Source organism: Chionomys nivalis, chromosome 4 (assembly GCF_950005125.1).
Source record: "Chionomys nivalis chromosome 4, mChiNiv1.1, whole genome shotgun sequence".
Taxonomy (NCBI): domain Eukaryota; kingdom Metazoa; phylum Chordata; class Mammalia; order Rodentia; family Cricetidae; genus Chionomys; species Chionomys nivalis.
In genome coordinates this window covers 50,817,549-50,833,077 of record NC_080089.1, presented here as the reverse complement: position 1 = coordinate 50,833,077, position 15,529 = coordinate 50,817,549, and the positions used below count along the sequence as shown (strand labels likewise).

General features: G+C 38.9%; 1 protein-coding gene and 1 pseudogene across 1 annotated transcript in view; both read right to left on the bottom strand.

Moving 5' to 3' along the window:
* The window catches only part of Arhgap20 (Rho GTPase activating protein 20), an 85,919-nt gene that overhangs the window by 43,466 nt on the left and 26,924 nt on the right, over nt 1-15,529 (bottom strand). The window lies entirely within an intron of this gene.
* Nucleotides 4,572-5,577, bottom strand: LOC130872872 (ADP/ATP translocase 2-like; annotated as a pseudogene).

Here is a 15,529-nt window from a genome sequence, read left to right as displayed (position 1 = left end):
TGGCTTTGACCTCATTTTCAGACCATTTTCAGAGGCAGAAAAATTTCAAAACCATCTTATCCTGTGTTGGCAGGATTTGACAGTCTTTTTTTTTTTTCTTGTGTCCTGATTGTTCTGTCTGGACATCATGCATTTTGTCAGTGGTCAATGCACGGGAAGTTCCTCTGAGTATTTGGTAGGATTTTTCTGAGGTTCCTATTTGGAGTTCTGGCCAGAACGCTGTAAAAAGGTGCACCATTTCAGCTAACCAAGTTGGAACCATCTTGAGCACCTGGTACCCCAAACAGGAGTGGTTGTTGTGGGGCCCCATCTTCTTCCTGGAAACTTCAAAAATTACTGCAGGAAAATTTATTGTTCACTGTGGAAAACTTAAACATTATTTATACAAACATATTTTCAATGAAAGGTACAATAGAGACAAAAATAGGTGTGAAAAAAAAGTATTTTTTTTTCTAAATTCTTTCTTCTTTCTGACCCATACCAGATGGCTCCTGACATGAGACAGAAACTCTGAATTTTTCTTTTAACAACATGCTTGGATTTAGAGAAGGACAGAGCCGTTGTCCAACTCCAAAGCCTGCTTTGATTTTTAAATGAATCATGACTATTATTCTAGTTTATGTTCAGAGATTCTTACCCTCAGATGACCTGTGCTCATAAGCCATAATTCTCTTTGCTTAGCGATCCTATCTGGATAATTATCTTTTCTTCTTTAGGTGTCTAGATGTCCAGGGTCTCTTGACCTTTTGAAAATGATGTGGGATTCCCCTCTGTATGCTGTGAATACCATTGGTTAATAAAGAAACTGTCTTGGGCCTGCACAGGGTAGAATATAGGTAGGCAGGAAAAACTATACTGAATGCTGGGAGAAAAGAAGGTGGGGTCAGGGAGAAGCCCATGTAGCCCCACTGGAGACAGACGCCAGAACTTTACCTGGTAAGCCACAACTTCATGGCAATACACAGATTAATGGAAATGGGTTAGTTTAGGATATAAGAGTTAGCCAGAAATATGCTTAAGCTATTGGCCAAGCAGTATTGCAAATAATATAGTTTTTGTGTGATTATTTCAGGAGTCTGGGCAGCTGGGAAATGAACAAGTGGCCTCCAACAACAGGAAGGGGCTAGAGAGATCACTCAGAGGTTGAGAGCATGAATTCCTCTTGCTGGAGACCAAAGATTGGTTCCCAGTAACCATGATGGGAGGCTCATAATTGCTTATAATTCCAGCTCCAGTGGATCTGACACCTCTGACCGCAGTAGGCATTTTACTCCTATGCACATCCCACACATAGACATACACACATATGCGTAAATAAAGAAATAGACATGAAGTTGGGAAGGGGGTGTGGGTGGGGTGATCTGGTAGCAGTTGGAGGATTTCAGGATAAATGTAATCTAAAGACACTGGATTCACTTTTGACATTATCCTGGAATAATGAAAAATGAAAAATATCATATAACAGAGCCAAATTGCTTTCATCCTATGAAGTACATAGTTGGTTCAACATCTTCAAAAAATGTAATATACAGTACTAGTAAAGACATAAATCACATGGTTATCTCTATATATTCATAAAACATATTAGAAAAAATTTAACAGTCCTTTGTGATAAGTTATGAAGAAATTAGTAATAAATATAATATATCTTAACATAATGAAAGCTAAATATGAAAAAAAAAACCCAGTGGTCAATATTTTACTAAATGAGAGAAAACTGAAAACATTTTCCCTTAAATGTAAAAGTTAAGGGCACCTCCTCATTTGATTCTTATTCAGTATATGTAGTATTTTATGTCTTACATAGGACAATGAGAAAACAAAGAGAGAAAGAACAAAAGCTGCAGATGACAGGGTTCTACTCTTCAAAGATCCATGGTCTTTACTATAGAAGTTTTGGATGTGACAAATATTTTCAGTAAGGATGTAGGATACCAAAATTCATGTACAATAATAAACCTGTTAAGAACAAAATTAGTAAAAATAGCACATTCATAATAAACCTAACCAAGGAGATGAAAGACCTCTACAAGGAAAACTTCAATGTGCTGAAAAATGAAAGATAGAAAAACCTTCCATATTCCAGGGTTACTACTGTGAATATTGTTGATTCAAAAAAGTAATATATAGAAATCTACAACATACATCAAAATTCCAATGACATTTTTAGCAGGAATAGGAAAAAAAATTAAAATTTGTATGGAAACACAAAAGACCATAGAAATATGCAAAAAGAACACAGATGCAGGTGCTGCGAACCAATCTCAAGTCTTCTTCAACAGCCGTAGTGCTCTTAACCACCCAACCAGAACTATCACATTATCTAACTTCAAAATATAGTATACATCCACAGTGACAAGGTCAGCATGGCACTGGCACAAGGGCAGCCCAGTCAAACAAAACCTAAAGACATGATATCATACCTTGCTGTTTTAAATGACTCCTTTACCTTCCATAAACCTAACCTATTTCATTACATCATTACTACTTCACTGTCACCAACACAGTAAATAAAACAATAATACTCTAAAGTGGCCAGGCAAATGTTGGCTATCATCAATCTGTATTGAAAGTATAGGGTAAAGGGGGCAGCCAAAGAAACCCACTCTTCCAGAGCCAGGGAAAGAAACACACAGGATCTGAAACCAGAGCCAACTCTGCCCCTGATCAACAGAAATAAAACAAACCAATTTCTAAGCAGGAAACCAACCAATCTCTGAGCATCCTGACTGTGAACCCAGAGCCAGTAAAAGAAACACACCCTGGATCTAAGACCTGAGTTAGGAAAAGAAACACTTTATACCTGAACCCAAACCAAAGAAACACGTCCTGACTCTGAAACTAGTGTCAAAGGAATATTTGTCCCTAGAATCAGAGTCAGTTAAAGAAATATGCCCTGGCTCTGGAATTAGAGCCAAAAGGTTAAAAAGGACCAGTGAATGAAACACAGTTTGGCCCTTAAATTAGAGCTATCTCTGACCCTGACCAACTAACTAATCCCTGAGCAGGGAAAACTAACCAATTCCTGAACAGAGAAACTTCTCCCTGGGAAAATGCTGCCCTAAGAAGCTCTATATAAGTCCCTCTGTCTGTTCAGTTGCTGGCTGTCCTTTACCACCCTGGGAGAGACATCCACTTTCCTGGACTCTTCCTTCCCAAATAAATCTCTTTCTCAAAAGAGTCCTGGGTGAAGATCTTCATTTACCAGTGCAGAATAGAACCTGGTTGGGATATCTTTTGGGGGACTGAGCTGAAAAACCTTGTTGGGACGTTCCCTTGGGGGCCGGCTGAGCAAGGCTGAATAAAACAAAACAGAAGAACCTTGCTGGGACGCTCCCTTAGGGAGGCTGAGAAAGACTGAGCAGAAAAAAGTATCAACTTTTTGCCAGAGCAGTGGAGATTGCTACATTTCTGCAGGGGCTTCACCTTTAGCAGAAGTAACATCTTGGGCCAAAGAAGAAGCATATAACTCCGCTAGGACATTCCCTTAAGGGGACAGAGCAGACCTCAGCTGTAGTGGCTTTCCAGGAGAAGAGTGGTACTGCTATATCCTACAGGGAGACCATTCTCCACCTCATCCCAACTTCAGGTAGCCTGGCTTCCTGACAAGCCAGGACACCTCTCCCTCTAGGGCTGAGCTGTCCTATTGCGGCTCCAACCTCTAGAGCTATCCTATTGCAGCTCTAGGTAGCCTGGCTTCCCGACAAGTTAGGACACCTTTTCTTCCAGGGCTGAGCTGTCCTATTCCGGCTCCAGCCTCCAGAGCTGTCACTGCTGCTCTACCCCTCCGGAACTGTCCTGTTGCAGCTCTAAGCATAGCCTGTCTTCCTGATAAGTCAGGATATTGTTGCCGTTCAAGAGCTGTAACACCCACACTCGCTTACAGAAAGTCCTGTAATTATATATAAAACAATAATATAACAGTAAAGCATATAATCCATATGTCAAGGAGGTGAAGAGTCAGAAAGTCATTGCGGACAACTATGTGGGAAGATAAAGGGTGAACAGAGGAAAACACAAGGTCACAGGCTTCACAGAGGAATCAGCAATGATTTCAGACCTTAAATAATGATTTGTTTCTTATTTTCAATTATGATTATGTGTGTGTGTGTGTATGGGTGACAGTGCCCTAGGAAGGGAGGCATCACGTGGTTACCTTGGAGCTACAGTTACAGAATGTTGTGAGCTACCTAATGGGTGCTGGAGACCAAACCCAGGTCCTCTGAACAGCCAGAAGCACTCCTAACCACTAAGCCACTTCTCCAGCCTCCAGATTTCACACTTCTTGAGAAGGATGTTTGGCAATCAGTCAATGAGGAACCATCATATTAAAATCGTCGTTCTCAAAACGCTCTTCCTTATGTTTAAATTATCAGGAGTTTAATCACAGTGACCACACAATGTTAAGTAATAGGTGATTTAGTTTCTATTTTACCCAACTTTTTTTTGTCTTTAGATATTTTTTATTTCTTCAATTTTTATTATCAGGAGTGACTGAAATAAAAAATATAATCGAGTCCCATCATTATTGTCATTATGGAAATGGCTTTAAGAGAAAACTGGTCAGATGAATATTATTGCTTCCCACTCTTCAACTGGTAAATAGTTGCCATTGATAAAACAGACAAGCCCAGAGAATCTGTCCAGAATGTTCAAGATATGGTGTATTATACAACATGCCTGTTCTCGGGGAGAACACCTACGACATAATTATGTGTACTTCTTGATCTCATCATACAAGACAAGCACAAAGGCACAACCCATGCCCCTGAGAACGTTGGACCATGCACCCTTGAAAAAGGCCTTGCTTCCTTCGTGCCTGTATACATGATGTCAGTTCCTTTGTGTCCTGACTGCATCATCATACGACGGCGAACTGTGTCAAAGGGATAGGAAGTCAAGCCAGCAACAGCGGTGACAGACTGTGCAATCATCCAGCTGATGAAGATGTGAGTGTTCTTGGGATCTGGAAGCATTCCCTTTGCAGTGTCATAGATGCCAAAGTAGGCAGCTCGGTAGATGATAATGCCCTGGACTGACACATTAAAGCCTTGGTACAGGCCCTTAATCCCATCAGATTTGTAGATCTTAATCAGGCCGGTCACCAAAGCCTTTGAATTCCCTTTCAGCTCCAGCTTTGCCCACATCAGCTGCTAGACGGGTACGGGCAAAATCAAGGGGGTACACAAAGCACAATGATGTGGCCCCAGCGGCACCACCTGATGCCAGGTTCCCTGCAAAGTAGCGCCAAAACTGGGTCCTCTTGTCCACACCACCCAAAAAGATCTGCTTTGCCTTATCTTTGAAGGCAAAGTTGAGAGCCTGGGTGGGGAAGTATCTGATGACAATGGCCAGGTTACCACGCCAGAAGGACAGGACTCCCTGTTCCTTGGGGATATGAACCACGCAGTCTATAATGCCCTTGTATTGCTTATCTGCCATGATTTGCTTGCTGGCATGCTGCACCTGCAGCAGCAGCTTGACCCGCTCGATGGGCACTACCGCCATCTTGGAGATGGCCGCGGCCACTCCACCTGCCAAGAAGTCCTTGGCGAAGGACACAGCGGCATCTGTCATGTTGAAAGAGAAAGAAAAGGCAGGGGAGCGCGGAATGGGACTGGCTTGACAACCAGCTTCGACTCCCGGACTCTGGGGCTATTTTACCCAACTTTTAAAAAATGTTAGTAATAAGAGAATAATCCTGTAATGATTGCTGATGCTTATTAAAGTGCGAAAAGTTAGGTTAAAAAACCTGTGAAAAGCACAGATTAAAAGCTAGACAAAACAACAATTGACAGTTCAGCTGGTAATTTTTCAAAGTTATTCATTACAAAGACGACAGCATTACCTTAACAAAGCAAAGAGCACACACTGCACCTGTGGTGGCAGAACTGAGCAAACACACTTGTGGGCCTTATTTATTTCCAGGCTCTGAAACTGTTAATGCAATGCCGTCAGATACTTTCTCTGAACGTATAGCTCACAATGCTAAAGCAGTGCCCCCTCCATACACAGAAAGGAGGATGGATATTAAAAATACAGGATCACATATAAAAGAAAACATGTGGTCTTTGACTTAGGCGTATTTTGTTTAATTAATGAGTTCCAGCTGCATTCATTTTCTGCCGTTGTCATGTGTTGTGGAAACTCCTTCAGCCGATCGATAGTCTTTAAGACACCATTCTGCTTTGGGTGTGGTCTCATGTACTAGAAGTGCAGATGAAAAACGTGTATGACCCCCTTTCTACTGGATGCGGTTCCAGTTCCCAGCTCACACACAGAGGACTGCGGATCGCCACCCTCACTGTGAGTTTATCTCCCAATAAATAAACCTCTGTTAGAGTCCATTCTGGGCTGTTGTGGAGCTCTTTGGTACTGCTAAGCTATGATTTCACATTTCTTTACAGGTGAATAAAACCCCACTGTGTATGTGTAGCACATTTTCCTAATCCATGTCTCCACTGAGTGGACATCTCGCCTGGTTCCATTCTGAGCTAGTCCCAAAAGTATAGCAACAAACACGGATGTACAAGTATCATTTCAGTAGGACTGTGGGGATCTATGCAAGAGTGGTAGAGATGGGTTACATCGTGTGGTGGTTTGAATGAGAATTTAATGGTAGTCTATCAGTCAATGATTAGTTGTGAAGTCTGGACTGGGTAGGATTGGGAGAACTATATATATATGCAGTATAATTGGTTTAGTTATTTTTTGGATTGGAATATTAATGTATGCTCCATGAAGCCACTGGGGTATTTTTTGGTTTTTGTTTTTGTCTATATTCACAATATTCCTAGAAATATCAGATCATAGGAAACACACACAGTAAATGTCAGCTAAATAAATTATAATGATGAGTTTTACATTTATATAGTCTCATAAAACTACTCTGTCTCTGTCTCTGTGTGTGTGATCCTTGTCTCCTTGGGAGAAGGCAGATATCATCGAGGATCGTGGCTACAGAAAATTCAAGTCTGAGAATGGGTGAGAGTGCTCATCTCTGACATCTGTTCTCTCTGGTGTCTTGTACCAGGAGAGTTCTTTGGGACTGGCAACCATATGGCTGATAAAAGAGATCTTCCCCAGTTTTTCTAACTTATTTACTCTCAGACTGACCCGTTTTAACTTCTCCTATCAGATAACACTTTCTAATATCCAAGTCTACTTTTACTATTTGTTCTTCATCTTCCCCTACTGGAATTTAAAATCCATGAAAGCAGAAATCTTACATTTATATACCCAAACACCTGGAAAAGTGCCTGATACATAATTGTCACTAAAATCTCTGTTAAATAAATGAACAACTGCTAGGTATTGTTTTAGAGGATGAATGAGTCAAATAAAAATGCTATTTCCAGGAGCATAATCTTTCAGGACAAATATCCTGACATCTCCCCGGTTCTTGGAATTGTAAGAGTTTACCCACATTTTCAATGACCTAGAAAACAAAACAGAAACTACTGCTATATACCCTATGAATGCCTTGTGCTTGATCACACTGGTCTCTGTGCCATCTACTCTTTCATGTCTATATGATGTGGGATGCCCCTCTGTATGCTGTGAATATGTTTTATTACCATTGGTTAATAAAGAAGCAATTTGGCCAATAATAAGGCAGAATAGAGTCAGGCATGAAATTCAAGTAAAGATAAAGGGAAAAAGAAAGTGGAGTCAACCAGCTGCCAGAGAAGCAAGTTGTGCGGTAACACGCCATGAGTCACGTGGTAAAACATAAACTAATATAAATAGGTTGATTTAAGTTATAAGAGCTAGTTAATAATGAGCCTGAGCTAATATGTCAAACAGTGTGTAATTAATATTAAACTTCTGAGTGTTTATTTTAAGAAGCTGTTGGACCAGGTGGTCTATCATGAGATAAATAAGCAGTCAGACTCTCACCCTCAAATTCCCCCTTCATAAAATCAAAGGGCAGTGAAGACATCTTAAACAAATACCTTAGAGAATCTTTCCAGTTACAAAAGATAAAAATCATACCTTTGTTTTCCTGGACTCATCTCTGTATTTTCAAGAGGCACCTTTGAACAATGGGCAGAATGTCTGAAGTTCTTTTTTTGTGACCACAACTGTCTTAGGGTTACTATTGCTGTGATGAAAAACCATGACCAAAAGCAGGCTGGGGAGGAAAAGGTTATTTGCTTATACTTCTACATTATAGTTCATCACTGAAGGAAGTCAGGGCAGGAACTCAAACAGGGCAGGAACATGGAGGCAGGAGGCCATAGAGGGGTACTGCTTACTGGCTTTCTTAGCCTGCTTTCTTATAGAACCCAGGAGCACCAGCCCAGAGGTGAAACTGCCCACAGTGGGCTGGATCCTCCCACACCAATTACTAAGAAAATGCTCTACAGGCATGCCCACAGTCTGATATTTTGGAGGCATTTTCTCAGTTGAGGCTTCTTCCTCTCAGATGCTTCTAGCTTGTGTCAAGTTGACATAAAACTATCCAGCACAGCAAGTCAATAGTATGAGATTTGAGTCAGAATTTAAATCCTGGCTCTAGCATTTACTAACTTGTGCACTTTAATCTTTAAATTGAGTATAATGCTTTCTTTTCTAAAGATTAGGATAATCAATGAGTATTTATTGTCTACTGAGGTTAAAATAAAGAGATATACTTACAGAACTTGGCAACACAATGGCATAATTAAGTTACTGACATTGATTTTTTTTTTTTTTTGGTTTTTTGAGACAGGGTTTCTCTGTGGCTTTGGAGCCTGTCCTGGAACTAGCTCTGTAGACCAGGCTGGTCTCGAACTCACAGAGATCCGCCTGCCTCTGCCTCCCGAGTGCTGGGATTAAAGGCGTGCGCCACCATCGCCCGGCAAGTTACTGACATTGAAAAATCATGTGAAAATTTAAAATTTCTTTTGCCATAATTAACATGAAACATAGTACATGTTGTAATATCAACTTGGAAACTGAAAATTACAAAGGGGGAAAAACACCTTAATAAAGAATATGAGGTCCTCTTGGCCAGGTGAGATAGCCTGAAATTAATATGAACCCTGAAGTGATACAATGTAAAATTATAATATATCATCCATAGAACAGTTTTTATACTGGAGATTCTCTACTCCAGGCTTTTGATGTTCAGTTCAGAAGTGTGCACAGTTTCAACACAGATATGTCAGGGCACACTGTGATGACTCACACAGATACAGCAGGGTATTCCACTACAAAGTCACCCCATTCTCTCAGTGTTTGCTGGACCTTAAGAGTTGACTTTCATCTTATTTTCCTGTCTTCATCTATTTATCTTTTAATAAAAAACATATAATTCCTAAGTCCAAAAAGAATTAGTCCATTTCAGTGACCAGGTGCACAAACATAACCCTAAACTCATTTTTATATAATAAATGAAAAACATGTGTCTATCTAAGACATAAGGGGGAAATACTGGGACAAAATCAGCAGTACAAGAAATTCATACTCAGAATTCAACTGAAAAATGCCCTTTAAAGACAGTGAATGGAGTTTGCAATTTAGTGAATTTGACTTCTTAAAGTCATTATGATATGCAAATGTTAGCTGAAGACAGAGCACAGTTTAAGAAAATTTCAGTAACTCTCATAATTAATGCATATGAAATATACCTTATTAATGTGTATAAAATATACATTATAATATATATTACACATAATTCAGCATTAATTTTTATAAATGTGACTACCTATTTTAATATTACATGAATAAGAGTATTATGAGGAAAAACATGGCTATGTAACTGATAACTTAGATAAAATGGAAAAAACTCCTTAACTATATAACACACTATAGCTTACTGAAAAAGAAATGGTTCAGATATTATTGATACAGAAATTTAATGTAATCACAGACTTCCATAACACACGTACATACAAACCAGACTTCTAGGCCCACAACAGCTTCAAAGGTGAATTCTATCAAACATTTAAGAAAGATACTACCGGGGGCTGGAGAGATGGCTCAGAGGTTAAGAGCACTGCCTGCTCTTCCAAAGGTCCTGAGTTCAATTCCCAGCAACCACATGGTGGCTCACAACCATCTGAAATGAGATCTGATGCCCTCTTCTGGCTGCAGACACACAGACAGAATATTGTATACATAATAAATAAATAAATATTAAAAAAAGAAAGATACTACCTTCTTTCTATATAAATGCTCCCAGAAAATTGAAAGGAAAAGAATATTTCCCAAGTTATTCACAAATCTATCATTATTTTGATATTAAAGCCAAAGATAGTACCAGCAAAGAAAACAACAGATCAGTATCTTTTAGAGATATATACCTAAAACACTAAAAGTACTCGTCAGATTGAATTCAACAGTAGGTCACATAAATGGTATTATATCATGATATAGCAAGGTTTTGTTCATGTAGGGCTGCTTTCACATAAAACCAATATAATCTATGAGGTAATAAAGGAGATTATAAGACTTTTCAGATGGTGAAGCTTACAGTGCATCTGACAGAGCTGGACATTCATCACAAGCATTCTAGGAATGGCAGGGATGCCTTCTGTCTCCTCTCACTTCCAGGGAGGAAAGGAAGATGTCTCCTGACACCAGTGTCTCCACTGCACTGTGGATTCTGACTAGAGACAGAAGACGTTCAGATCAGAGGGAAGCAGCATGGGTTCTGTTCATGGGTGGCACAGTTAGTCTATGTAGAGTTCCATGGAAGTCACAAAAAACTAACTCAAGCTAATAAATGAATTTAGAAATATATTAGGATAAGAGCAATATGAAAAGTCAAGTATATTTCTGTATATAGACAATAAACATTCAAAAATAAAGTAAAAAATGTTAATTTTGCCCACACCACTATCAGTGAAAAGCTACCACTATCATCTCAGCAACAATCTTAGCAAAACCGACAAGTGAATTAACACATTTACATGGATGAGCAGTGTGGAGGTTCTTCTGTTTATGTATTGCTTTCATTGGATGAATAAAGAAACTGCCTTGGCCTTTTGATAGGGCAGCACTCAGGTAGGCCGGAAGACAGAACAGAATTTTGGGAAGAAGGGCAGTGTATGGAAGACACCATGAATCTCCATCCTGAGACGGATGTAGGTTAGAATCTTGATACACAGATTTAATAGAAATGGGTTAATCAAGATGTGAGAGTTAGCCAATAAGAGGCTAGAGCTAATGGGCCAGGTAGTAACTTAATCAATACAATTTCTGTCTGGTCATTTCGAGGGATAAGATAGCTGGGTGGGGGGATGCGGCCCGTGCCCTCCTACTACAGATGAGCAGTGGCTCTAAAATAATTAACAAGAAACAGAGAAAAACAGAGTAAAACACAGCTTAAAAACACAACAGTGAAGTTGAGGGACTTGTAACTGACTCACGAAATATTTCAAGGCTCTTACTACTGGATGGGTGTGATGTTAGCAAGAGTAGTATGGTGTAAAAGAGTTATGCCCTAATAAAGTAAAATGACTGTGTGACCAAGGAGGAAAGGGAACTGAGCAAGGAAAAGGAACTTTCTTAAAAAGAGTGGTGAAAGTCACTGGATAACCATATCAATAAACTAAAATATGACCCTCGTTTCATATGATATATAAAAATGATCTAAAGTGGATCATAGTCATAAATGTAAACTTTTCTAAAATAATGCACAAGAAATGCAAAAAGACATGACAGAACATAGCACAAAGGTGTAAAAGAAACAAGCAGTAAGCAGGACTTCATTAAAATTTAAAATCTGGCTCTTTGAAGTATGTTGTTATGAGGGAAAAAATAATTATCTCTACATTTGGATAAAAAATTCAGAAAGCATATGCCAAGCAAAAACCTGGTATATAGGAAATTGCACGGAGATTATGAAAATAGTTTATCAGAATTGTATAACTGTTCGCATTCCAATGAGGTCTTAAGATGTAGCTGGCATGAATGGGGAGGTTAATCTATGGTATTTCAGTTGATTATATTGTCAGTGGTGGCCATTACACTGGATAGTATTTGGAACATATAAATAACACTTAAAACACAAAAATAATCCAAACAATTCAACAGAAATCAAAATCAAGGTATGTAACCTAGAATTCTACCAAATTCAATACAGATATTAAATAAACTGATGAGAAGATGTTCAATACTATAAATAACGAGAGAAATAAAAATCTATAAGAGATAAAATGACATAACACAGAAGAATGCTCAATATTAAAAAGCCTGACCATATCTAATGCTGCCAGTGCTGACAAAGATAGGTACATATGTGGCTACTGGGAAAATCAAATGGTACAGTCATTATGTTTGCTTTTTTGAGTGTGTGTGTGTATGTCTGTGTAACACACACATATACCCATAGGAATATGTTCATGCCATGGAAAGCAAGTGGAGGTCAGAGTACAACTTTCTGGGGTTAGTTCTTTCCTTCTACCATATGGATTGCAGGGATCAAACCCAGATCGTTAGACTTGGTGGCAAGTGCCTTTACTGACCATCCCATTTTTCAGGCCCAAGCACAACCATTTTGGAACATAATTTGACAGTTTCTTAATGTATACACCTAACTTACAATACAGATATTAAACTTATTGATACTTACTTAAAAATAAAAACAAAATGGAATGCACATACATGGAAATACTGGCACATGAATATGCAAAGCAACTTTAACTGGTACATGCTAGAAATACCTCTACTGTTTACCAGCATATTAAAAGGCATAAGCAATGGTGAACTCAGACTCCAATATTACTCAGCAGTAAAAAGTAATATAGTATTTTTAAAATTATAAACTGTTTGGCCAATTAGCTTAGGCTTATTATTAACTAGCTCTTACAACATAAATTAACCCATAATTCTTGTCTATGTTTAGCCATGTGGCTTGGTACCTTTTCTCAGTGAGGCATTCTCATCTTGTTTTCTATGTGTCTGACCTGACTGGTGAGTACATTTCTGTTTTTCTTCTTCCTAGAATGCTCTTAGCCTGGTTGCCCAACCTATACTTTCTGCCTGGCTACTGGCCAATCAGTATTTTATTAAACTAATATGAGTGACAAATATTTACAGTGTACAAAAGCATTATCCCACAGCAGTTTTCCAGTTTTTCTTTTTAAAAACAAGTATTTTATTAAAGTCTCAAAAACAGAAATGAAACTCTATGACATTACACCAATCACTGACTGCCCAAGTGTTGGTGGAGGAATCATGAGAGGATGAGTACAAGGTACATGTCCAACCTTTGGAGGCCATGTAATTAATTGTTCATTATCTGACTGTGGTGTTGGCTTCATGTTTGTATAGCTAATTAAAATTCATCACATTGCAGGCTGTATGTGCTTCATTACATAAGTTACTTAAATCTTAAGAAACAATAAACCAATGAAACCCAAAGAACACAGCAGAGAAGAGCAGCAAAGCTAAAACCTGGTTCTTAGAAAATAAAAATAAAACAATGCCTTTAGTTTAATAAAAAGCACAAGAGATTATCAATATCAGAAATGAAAATGGTATAATTGCTGTTTTTGCACACCTTATAAACATCAAGGTGAAAATGCTCAACATCCTTAGCCATCAGAGAAATGCAAATCAAAACAACTCTGAGATTCCATCTTACACCTGTAAGAATGACCAAGATCAAAAACACTGATGACAGCTTATGTTGGATAGAATATAGGGTAAAGGCAACACTCCTCCAGTGCTGGTGGGAGTGCAAACTTGTACAGTCACTTTGGAAATAAGTATGGCGATTTGTCAGAAAATTAGGAAACAACCTACCTCAAGACCCAGAAATACCACTTTTTGGTATTGATCAATCATATCACAATGACATGCATTCAACTATGTTCGTAGCAGCATTATTTGTCATAGCCAGAACCTGAAAACAAACTAAGTGCCCTCCGGCCAAAAACATAGATGAAGAAGATGTGGTACATTTACAAATTGGAGTACTACAGAGCAGAAGAAAATAATGTCATCTTGAAATCTGCAGGAAAATAAATGGATCTAGAAAATATCCTATGATCATATGAGTGAGGTAACCCAGATCCAGAAATACATATATAATATGTACTCACTCAGAAGTGGCTTTTAGACATAAAGCAAAGAAAAAAATGAGCCTACAATTCATAATCCCAGAGAACCTAGACAATAAAGAGACATACGTGAATCTAATCTACATGGGAAGTAGAAAAAAATAAGATCTCCTGAGTAAATTGGGAGTGTGGGGATCATGTGAGAGGGTAGAAGGGGAGGGAGAGGAAGGGAATGGTGAAAAATATATAGCACAATAAAACCAATAAAAAAAATCAAGGCATTTTTTTATTCAAAAACAAAATATTGTGATTAAATTGGTGACAAGATTAAAATGGACATATCCCTTGAAAGGCATAAATTACCACAACCAACTCAGAAAAAGCAATGAATGCTTAAATAACTCTGCATATTAGCTATTAAGTAAATTAACATAATAATTCATGATGTTTCCAGACAAGAAAATACAACCCTTCCATAATATCACTGATAAATGCTACTAAACATTTTCCGACGAAATAGTAGTGTTTCCCTTTATTCTCAGTTAGAAAAGGGAGGTGGCTTCTTTCCTTGGGGGTCTCCCCACAGGGGTGATATTGCATGACTTTCCTCACATGCCCCCAAATCAAATCAGGGACGAGTCTGAGAGCATTCGAGATTGGAGGTCAGTCTTCATAACCTCATTTTAGTGGCAACAGCACTTTCTGCTAAAACCTACTGGTTACACAGTGCAATTCTGATGCAGTGATGGAATCAGAAAAGCCTGTGACCAAGGGGCAGAAGTCACTGGGTAGGGGCACTATAGAAGCTGGCTGACAAGAACAGACCAGAGACCCCACAGAAACAAATGTTCAGCCTTTTCCTTGAGAGAGATTACTACTTGTTTCTCACTAGTGCAACACACACGCAGAGATTTTAAGAAGTGCCCAAATGTATTAAAGGAAATAGGTTAAGTAAAAACGAATTTATACATGTGGATGAAACGTTTTTTTAAAGTTATTTAAAAGTTAAGTTTAAAAAGTTTTATATATAAATGGGAGAGATGCAAGACCCGCACATACCATTTCTATTCTGTATGTTACTGAGTTACTGGAGGGAAGGGGGATACACACGTGTATGCACATGCCCACATGTATGTATGTGGAGGTCAGAGGTTAGGGTTAGCTATCTTCCTCAGTTGTTCTTTACCTACCTTCTTTATGAGACAACATCTCTCACTGAGCCCAGGGCTCACCAACTCAGCTATACTAGTTGGCCAGCAAGCACCAGGGGTCCCTTTGTCTTCACCTCCCCAGAGCTGGGATTACAAGTGTGTGGTGATGAATATGGCTTACAAAGTCGGCCCTTTACCAACTGAGCTACCTCCCTAGACAATCATTTGGACTTTTAAAACTTTAAGGAGGTAAGGTCACCTCCATGTGCCTGTTACCACAGCACTGCAGGGAGTAGGGGAGTAGGGCAGAGACAGGTAGATCACTGGGGCTTGCTGGCTATCAGCCTAGTTCCAGTTCCAGTGAGAGACCCTGCCTGTCTCAAG